The following is a 9,682-nucleotide window of genomic DNA, read 5'->3' as shown; positions in this document are numbered from 1 at the left end:
GATGCTGAGGCAGGAGAATCGGTTGAATCTGGGAGGTGGAGGTTGCAGTGAGCCAAGATTGTGCCACTGCACTCCAGCCTGGGCAACAGAGGAAGACTGTCTCGAAAAAAAAAAAAAAAAAAAAAGATCATCATTTAATCCTCAGAAAATATCTTGGTGATCTTGAGGTAGGCAAAGATACTTAGATACTTAAGCAAGACACAAAAAGCACTAGCTATTAAAGGGAAGTGTGAGGATGTGGACTTCATTAAAGCCTAGTATCAGCATATACCTTTAAGAGGTATATTCTTAACTATAAAAGGAAAGTCAAAGATGGGAGAAGATTTTGCAACACATATAACTAACAAACGACTCATATCCAGAATGCAGAAAGAACTACAATAAGAAAAAGACGATGTAATTTTTAAATGGGCAACATATTTGATAAATAGTTAACAAAAGAGGATATCAAAACAGCTGGTGAACATTTGAAAAGGTACCCCATATCACTCCTTATCAGAGAAGTGGAATGTAAAACCGCAATGAGATATCACTACATACACACACAGTAATGACTAGCATTTAAAAGACTGTCAATACCAAGTATTGGAAAGGACATTGAACAACTGGAACTCTCACACATTGTTAGTGGGACTGTAAATTGATACGATTATCTTGGGAAAATGTTTGGCAATGCTAAAATTAAACACACATACCCTATGACTCGGTATTTCCACTCCTGAGAGTAAATATCCAGCAGAAATGAATGCCTGTGTCCACCAAAAGACATGTACCATGCCAGCTTCATTCACACCACTGCAGGGTGGAAACTGACCCCCAAAGTCCACTAACATTAGAATGGATAAGTAAATTGTGACATATTCATATAGCAGAATGCTACCCAGTAGTGAAAAACCCCTATGAAATCATGCAGTAACATTAATGAATCTCATAGTCAATGTTGAGTAAAAGAAGTCAAAACAAAAGTGTACCTACTGTATAATTCCATTCACATACAGTTCAAGAACATGTGACATAAACCTGTTGTAATAAAGGTCAGAGTTGAGGATGCCTTTTGGGGAAAAGGCTGACCGAGAGAAAGCATGAGAAAGCCTGCTTGCAGGGACAGACAGGGGAAGCTGAGAATGTTCTATATGTGATCTGGGTGGTGATTACAAGGGTGTATAGATATGTAAAACTTCATTAAAATGTGCACATGAGATCTGTGCACTTTATGGTATGTAAGTTATGCCTCAGTTTGAAAATGAAAAAGATATTCTGAAGCTATTTTCTCAGCATATTATGATATCCTTGGTTGGAGACTGTGGTTGGAGACACATGATGGTAAATGAGGCATTGGGTAAGCCCAAAGACAGTGGTGCTGCAGGAAGCATTGTGTGCAAGGGAGGCAACTAACTATTTTCAATGAGGACAAATCACCTCTCCCTTTAGGTTGAAAGAGGTCTGATGTAATTAATCTGCCATTCTCTCTGGAGAATGGTGCCACATAATGAGGCCAACATTGATCTCCACTGTTAGCAGTCGAGGCACTTAGCCACAGAGTATCTGTCCAGCTTGGCCTTGGTGAGGGGAAGGCGAACTCACTGAGCCTTGCATACCCTTCATCCCTGCCACCATGTCTGCTTTGTCCATGTCCCTACTGAGTGAGCACTAGAGCAGCTGGAAAAAGAGATTGACTGACGTCTGTAGAATGGATCACCTGGTCAACCTGATCACGGAAGATTTCCTCTGCAGTGAATGCCCATTGGTGAACAGTCACATGGGACACACATACTCTCACCATCTGTGCCCTTCCCAAGAGACTCATCCACCTTCCTCTTCCTTGTCATCAACTCACTATATCTTTCCACACCCCGAGTTATCTAGCCAAGCTGTTAGTCACTGTCTATTGATCAGGGTTAATGTAACTCTGGTCATCTCTTTGTCCACGCAAAGTAAATAAAGCAGATGCATTCTTTACAATTCAAATCACTGGGAGGATTTTCCTTCCCCACTGTCCTGCAGGGCTGCCCTGAGCGGGGCAGTAATGCTGCAGCAGCCTACTCTCTGTGGTGTTAGAATAGCAGGCAGAACCACCCGCACACCAGAGGAAACCAAATCTTTCCTTTCTCAGTCAACTAGACATAGGAAACCCTTCAAGTGACTATGATTATGGAGGGAGAGGTTAGGAATGTAGCTAGAGATGCCATTGGAGTTACAGCTGCCTACTCATGCCTCTTACTTGTGCCTTGAGGACCTAACTTGGCCAAATTCACAGGCACCACTTCCATTCAAGGAGGTGAGCACTGCTAAGTATGCCCAATCACACCCAGTTCATAAAGGGCAGCTCATGTTTCATGAACTCTTGCATGCTGAGAACCCAAGATCAAGTCAGATGCCAGGATGTGGAAGAGGGCATGCTTTTGCTCCAAAACTCTGGGCACCTGTGCCATGGTTCTACTACTAGCTACCCAGTGTCTCCACACAGCTTTCTGACGTACCACAGACGTTTTAGGCAACATTGGATCTATTCAGCAATGTCTCAAGCATCCTTATAGCCTTGCTTTGGTTCCCACTTGAAAGTGGGGAAATATGCGTGGATGGAGCCTGGAGATGAACTTGGAGTAAGATGTCATTTATGTTCTTTTTCTTTCTTTTTTTTTTTTTTGAGACGGAGTCTTGCTCCATCGCCCAGGCTGGAATACAGTGGCGTGATCTTGGCTCACTGCAACCTCCGCCTCCCGCCTCCAGGGTTCAAGCGATTCTCCTGTCTCAGCCTCTAGAGTAGGTGGGACTACAGGCATCTGCCACCATGCCTGGCTAATTTTCATATCTTTAGTAGAGCCAGGGTTTCACCTTGTTGGTCAGGCTAGTCTCGAACTCCTGACCTCAAGTGATCCACCTGCCTTGGCCCCTCAAAGTGCTAGGATTATAGGCGTGAGCCACCGCCCCCTGCCACGTCATTTGTGTTCTAACCCCTATAAGCTCCACCCTGACTTGTAGATCACAATGATATCTTGTACATTACCCTAAAGGTTTGGGTGTTTTCATTTTCCCCATTGCACTGTCACGATGATAAATGGCTGAGATTCCTTTTGAAAGCTAGGAGGAAGATTCGTGGCACATCCTTGTGCTGGTGGTGGATCTTGCTGCCTTGCCTTCATTTCTAGGTCTGTGAACAGGTTCGGGTCTGGGAATTAGGTGAGAATCTGAGACTCTCCACTGTGGCAACTCAAGTCAGCTCTCTGTTCAACTACCTAGACGTTTTCACTTATGCAGATCAAGTAAGATTTTAGTGGGCTGAATATACATTTCATTCCTAGTAACACCATGATTAATTAGCCATGGCCAAAGATCCCTGATTATAGCTCTGGTCGTGATGCCCACATCAATAATCATGCCTGTCTTTTCTCTGGAGGGAAAGCCCTACCACCCACCTACTATTTCCTGAAGATTCTACCATGCCCACTAAAATCAAGAAACTCATTTCACTGGTCATATCATCCACCATCGCATTTAGCAAAGTGCTGCTACAGACCTTTTCAATGATGCTGGTCCTCTCCCTTCTGATGCCTTGATGAAGACAGTTTCAATGGAACCTTCTGGGAGGACATAATGAAGGAGTGGGTGAGCAAGTTGCACATATTAAATCCATTCCAACATAACTCTCTTCCTAAGTCTTTTGATTTTTTTCTTCCAATTATACTAATGAAATACTGGGATCTCAACTTCATTTAGTGTAGGCCACCAGTAAGTCCACATTTCAAGCAACCAAAAGAACTGTTAGGGCAACTCACACCTACTTGAGCTAATAATTGAATCTAGAACATGCATTAAGTTCACCCATGTGTTTGTTTTCTATCAGTGATAACTTACTACAAATGTACCAGCTTAAACCAACACCCATTTATCAGACCACAGTTCTATGAGGCAGGTCTGGGTCCAGCATGACTGGCTCCTTTGCTCAGTCTCACAGGTTAAAATAAAGATGTTAGTTGAGCTGCATCCTCATCTGGAGGCCGGCATCTCTTTCAAGCTCACGTGGTTGTGGCAGAGTCCAGTTTCTTGTGTTTAGAGTTGAGGCCCCTGTTTCCTTGCTCACTGTCAGCTACGGTTGCTCTCAGCCCCTAGATCTGACTCGATGCACGGAGCTGGAGGCCACAAGGGGCATTGTAATAGTGCCTGTGGTAGGCAGAATAACAGCCTCTCAAAAACATCCATGTTTTAATTCCCAGAACCTGGAAATATGTTACTTTATATGGTAAAAGGGACTTTGCATGCATGATTGCATTAAGGATCTTGTAATGGGGAGATTATCCTGGATTATCTGTGTGGCCCCAATGTGATCACAAAGGTCCTTATAAGAGGGAGATGAGAGGCCAGGCACAGTGGCTCATACCCGTAATCCCAGCACTTTGGGAGGCCAAGGCGGATAGATCACGAGGTCAGGAGTTTGAGACCAGCCTGGCCAACATAGCGCAACCCTATCTCTAATAAAAATACAAAATTTAGCCGGGTATAGTGGTGGGCGCCTGTAATCCCAGCTACTTGGAAGACTGAGGCAGGAGAATGGCTTGAACCCAGGAGATGGAAGTTGCAGTGAGCCAAGATCGTGCCACTGCACTCTAGCCTGGGTGACAGAGCGAGACTCTGTCTCAAAAAAAAAAAAAAAAAAAAAAAAAGAGGGAGATGGGAGTCAGAGTCAGAGATTGGAGGATGCTGCAAGGCAAGCTTCGAAGATAGAGGAAGGGACCACAAGCCAAGGAGTGCTGGAAGCCTCTAGCGGTGGAAAAGGTGAGTAAACAGATTCTCCTCCAGAGCCTCCAAAAGGATCATAGCCCAGCTGACACCTTGACTTTAGCCCAGTAAAACCTATTTTAAACTTCCGATCTCCAGAACTGCAAGAGAATATACTTGTGCTGTCTTCAGCCTGAATTTGTGGTAATTTGTCATGCAGCAATAGGAAACTAATACGGGGTCTGAGGAAAATCTGCCTCCCCTTGCCAAGGGAGTGCTGTGAGGGCGTCACCACAGGGTCTTCAGGCCGGAGAAAGTGACTTCCTCACAGAGGGGAGGAGGGGCTACTTCTGCTGGCAAGGAAAGCTCCATGTGATTTGGAGGTTCAAAGTTTTTCAGACTCATCAAAATCTACCCAGGTGTCTCCACCCCAATTCTGGGCTTCCGTTTAACAAATATTCCAAATGTCACACATGAGACTGCCAAAGATATAAATGCAAATTGAATATAATTCTCTAATCTGTAGAATCAAACTGCGGGTCTAGTTTTTTCATACGTAGTCTCTACGACTTTGAGAGATAAGCATGCCTTTTAGAATATTCAGAGAAAGCTCTGTGTTCCCTGGCAATGCCTTGACTGAGGATGCAGCACAGGGGTCATTTTTTCCCTGTAATCTCCCAGTACAGCCACCCACAGTCCCGGTAGTCAACACTCCCAGCTTCACGATCTGTCACAGCGACCACCTGGGCTCCCGGCCCTCCTCTTCAACAATCGCTTTATTCCAGGCACCACCACAGGTGATAACTTCAGTCACTTTTTCTATCTTTTGCTGTAGAATACCAAGACTTCATTTTATACTAGTGTGAGGTCACCCCTGCCCTCAAGCCTAATGGGTCAGGGAACCAATCCCAGATTCCCACCTTTGAAGGTCAATTTTCTGAAACCTCTTGTTATACCAAATACTGTAACAGTCAGAGTTCACTTACGAAAACAGAAACCACTTTGGATATTTCAAGCATAAAAGGATTTAGTACAAGAAGTAGGTGCTTATAAAACCACTCGAAAAGCTGGAGGAGTGAAAGTCAGGATGACAGCCAATAGCTTTCAGGTTCAGGTTCACTGCCACCTAGAGGAGAGATCTGCTGTCACTGGAGGCAGGGACGTGCAGGCAACTGCTGAGGCTCCTCCACTCCTCCACAGTCCCACAATGTGCCAGAGGCAGGGAAATGCGGAGACCACCACAAAATCCTCCCCCAGGAAGCCGTGCACACATGCAGCCACTGCTGCCACAGAACTGAGTCTCATGAGAGTTCATCTCACTGGAGGAAGGTAAAATATGCCTGGAGCCTCCTGGCAAGGGAGCCTGGAAAAGGTAGTTCCCAGGATCGAGGTCCCGCCATCCAGGGGAGTGCATGGAAAGACGTTAAATGTGCTAAGTGCCAATAAGTTTGGCAGTGGGGAGAGCTGCAGTGGAACTGGAGATCGGAGATGAAAACTAGAAAGAGAAAGCAGACGACTTGTCTAGACGTCTGAAAGCGATCTGAATTAGGACATGCTAAAATTAAAGGACAGGGCAGAGAGAATCTGGAGTTCAGGCAGTTCCTAAATAGGACTCCTCCTTTCTTTTTTTTTTTTTTTCCCCTAGGTTAGACTAATACAATTCCAAAATTACTCTGTGTCTCTGTGATTTTTCTGTTTGTATGCATGCAACTGTTTGCATCCTAACATTTCTAATACTGAGGTAAATTAATCTCTCATTTTGTAAACAAGACAGAAGTTCTAAGTTCTTAGCTGCTGCATCCTGTCCCTTCACATTTGTCAGAACTGACCCTCCAAACAGGTATCAAAATACGATCTCTTTCCAGTCAGCTTTGCCTGGAGAACCTGCTTCTAACTTACTCATTCTAATGGAATGTCCCTTCTGATAAATATTGCATCTGTTTTATTTTAAACTTAACCTGGCTGAACCTTTGCTGCTTCTGTGGAAGCTCCAGAATTTCTCTGGGGGAGGGGTTTAGGAACATGCAATAGTTTCAAGGGGGCAGCTGGGACCAATGTTTGTCATTGATGCCTTCTTTTTATAGTGATTAAGAACATGGCGGATGGGGCATGGTGGCTCACGCCTGTAATCCCAGCACTTTGGGAGGCCAAGGTGGGTGGATCACCTGAGGTCAGGAGTTTGAGACCAGCTTGACCAACAAAGTGAAACCCCATCTCTACTAAAAATGCAAAAATTAGCTGACTGTGGCAGCGTGCATCTGTAATCACAGCTACTTGAGAGGCTAAGGCAGGAGAATAGCTTGAACCTGGGCGGCAGAGGTTGCAGTGAGCCGAGATCGTGCCACTGCACTCCAGCCTGGGTGACGGAGCAAGACTCTGTCTCAAAAAAAAAAAGAACATGGCACAGGAGTCAGACTGCCTGGGTATGAATCCTGATTCTGCCACTTGTTAGCTTTACAAGTCCGGGCAAGATGAACTGAGGCATCTTTATGCCTCAGTTTCCAAATTTGTAAAACGGGGATTGTGGTACCTAGGCATAGAGTAATATAAATACTAAATAAACTAATATCTGTAAAACACTTTGAATAATGTACAGCACATGGAATATTCAATAAAAGCTAACCATTATTAGCTAGCATTAGATTGTTCATTTGTGGATATCTTACAAAGGAGGGAAGGAAATACTTTTTAGGGGTCTTTTGTAAAAGCTGTATTTGTATAGCAACCATATTGTTTCAAATTAGGTTTTATATATATTCAGGTGGCTTTGAAGGGGGCAGATGGAGATTGGAGGAGGTAGGGCAAATCCCTTTTTAGCCCCTGCAAGTGCTGCTGTCCCTTCCCAAAGATGTTGTATCAGGGCCATTTAAACATTTTTGTAGATATAAGTAATAAGGATCATATTGTTAGAACATACCCCAATATATTTTCCCCTCTAGGTAATTTGACGTTTTTCCTCTGCAACTTTTCCAGTTTCAAACTTAGCCAAAAGCTGGAGGGAAATGATTTGATGCTTAAGAAGTCCCCTGCTGGCCAGGTGCGGTGGCTCACACCTGTAATCCCAGCACTTTGGGAGGCTGAGGCAGGAGGATTACTTGAGCCCAGGAGTTCAAGACAGGCATGAACAACATAGTGAAAACCCAGCTCTACAAAAAAATACAAAAATTAGCCAGGCGTGGTGACACATGCCTGTGTCCCAGCTACTTAGGAGGCTGAGGTAGGAGGATCGCTTAAGCCTGGGAGGTTGCAGTGAGTCAAGATTGTGCCACTGCACTCCAGTCTGTGCAACAGAGCAAGACCCTGTCTCAAAAAAACAGAAAACAGGCCGGGCACTGTGGCTCACGCCTGTAATCCCAGCACTTTGGGAGGCTGAGGTGGACGGATCACGAGGTCAGAAGATCAACACCATCCTGGCTAACACAGTGAAACCCTGTCTCTACTGAAAATGCAAAACATTAGCCAGGCATGGTGGTGGGCACCTGTAGTCCCAGCTACTCGGGGGCTGAGGCAGGAGAATGGCGTGAACCTGGGAAGTGGAGCTTGCAGTGAGCCGAGATTGCGTCACTGCACTCCAGCCTGGGCGACAGAGTGAGACTCCGAGAATCCGTCTCAAAAAAAAAAAAAAAAAAAAAACAACAGAAAACAAAAAAGTCTCATGGAGTCTAGCCCCAGGTTTTTTTCATGACCTGCGAACGAAGAAACTGGAAGCCAATTACCCCATTCCCATCTTTGTTTTCTGCCGCTCCTTCAGTTGTCTTTGGGCTCTCTCTGTTGGCCTCATCCAGAGTTGAAGCAAGCTTGGACTGTAAGCTCTCAGTCTCCAGGCAAACTGACAGTGTCCAAAGGGTAGGCACTTCCTTGATCATCCAGCTTGTCTGGCACGCAACACTGATGAGAAGACCTAGCTGAGGCTCCCAGTTGGAAAAGCTTCTATAAATTCTTCAGAAACAAAAAGGGAGCGCCTCTATCAAGGAGGGTTAGAGGCAGGCGCATTCCTCTTCAGTGCCATCGCTCTCCTTAGGTTCCCTGCAGCGTGTGTGCTGGTAAATGTTTCACAACCCACTTCTTGTGGTGCAAATGCACCCACCAGGGCTGACTGCATGTGACCAGCGTGAATCACTGTGTGTGGAATGGCAAGCGATGGGTGGCACACCATTCCATACCATTCCCACCATACCAGGCAGATGTGATAGGTGTATGTAACTTCGTGTGCAGAGATAATAATAAAATGTAGTAAAGCAATTAGAAAGTAATGAGTTTGGAGCATGTTTACCTTTGTTTTAAATATAATTTAGTTCACTGTTAATACAAGTTAATTTTTAATGATGGCTGTGTTGCCAAAAATCCTGAAAATTCAGCAATGAGCTCTAGCTCACAGGTGGGCACTGATCTGTGGTTCCATCTCCTCAACAGCTCCCACTGCCCTCACAACTCTCCCACCCCGAGCTGCCATGCTGCAGAGACCCCAGAGTCTATTTCCCTCCCCCAGGTCTCTCTTCCCCACCTCATTCAAGGTATGCTTTGCAGGCTTACTACTCACTCAGCAATGCCCAGAGGTCCAGTCTCCAGTGCCCATTCACAGGGATCTCACTTCCGGTGTCCTACCTGCTAAGCGCTGTTTGCAGGGGCTTCCTTCTCACACGCCTGCTTGTGCCCAGCTATCCTGGGTTCTCAGGACTTCTTCTCCAGGAAAGGAGGCCTTCAGCTAGAGCAGGTTTTCTGCCCCATCCCTGCCTCAGAGGGTGGATCCCCTCCACTTTGACAGCCTTGATCCCCTTGAACTATTCCACTTCCCCCTCCCCAGGCCCTTCCTAATGGGACTAAGTCATCCTCCATCCTCATCTACCTTCTGGCTGCTATACCCTCCTCTCAAAGCTTGGGGATTCTGCCACTGCTCACAGCTGGAAGAACAACAGGCTACATGTCCAGAACTTGCCCACCCAGATGATGCTTTAAAGGCCTTCTT

Source organism: Macaca nemestrina, chromosome 5 (assembly GCF_043159975.1).
Source record: "Macaca nemestrina isolate mMacNem1 chromosome 5, mMacNem.hap1, whole genome shotgun sequence".
NCBI lineage: Eukaryota > Metazoa > Chordata > Mammalia > Primates > Cercopithecidae > Macaca > Macaca nemestrina.
Note: the sequence above shows the minus strand (reverse complement) of the source record.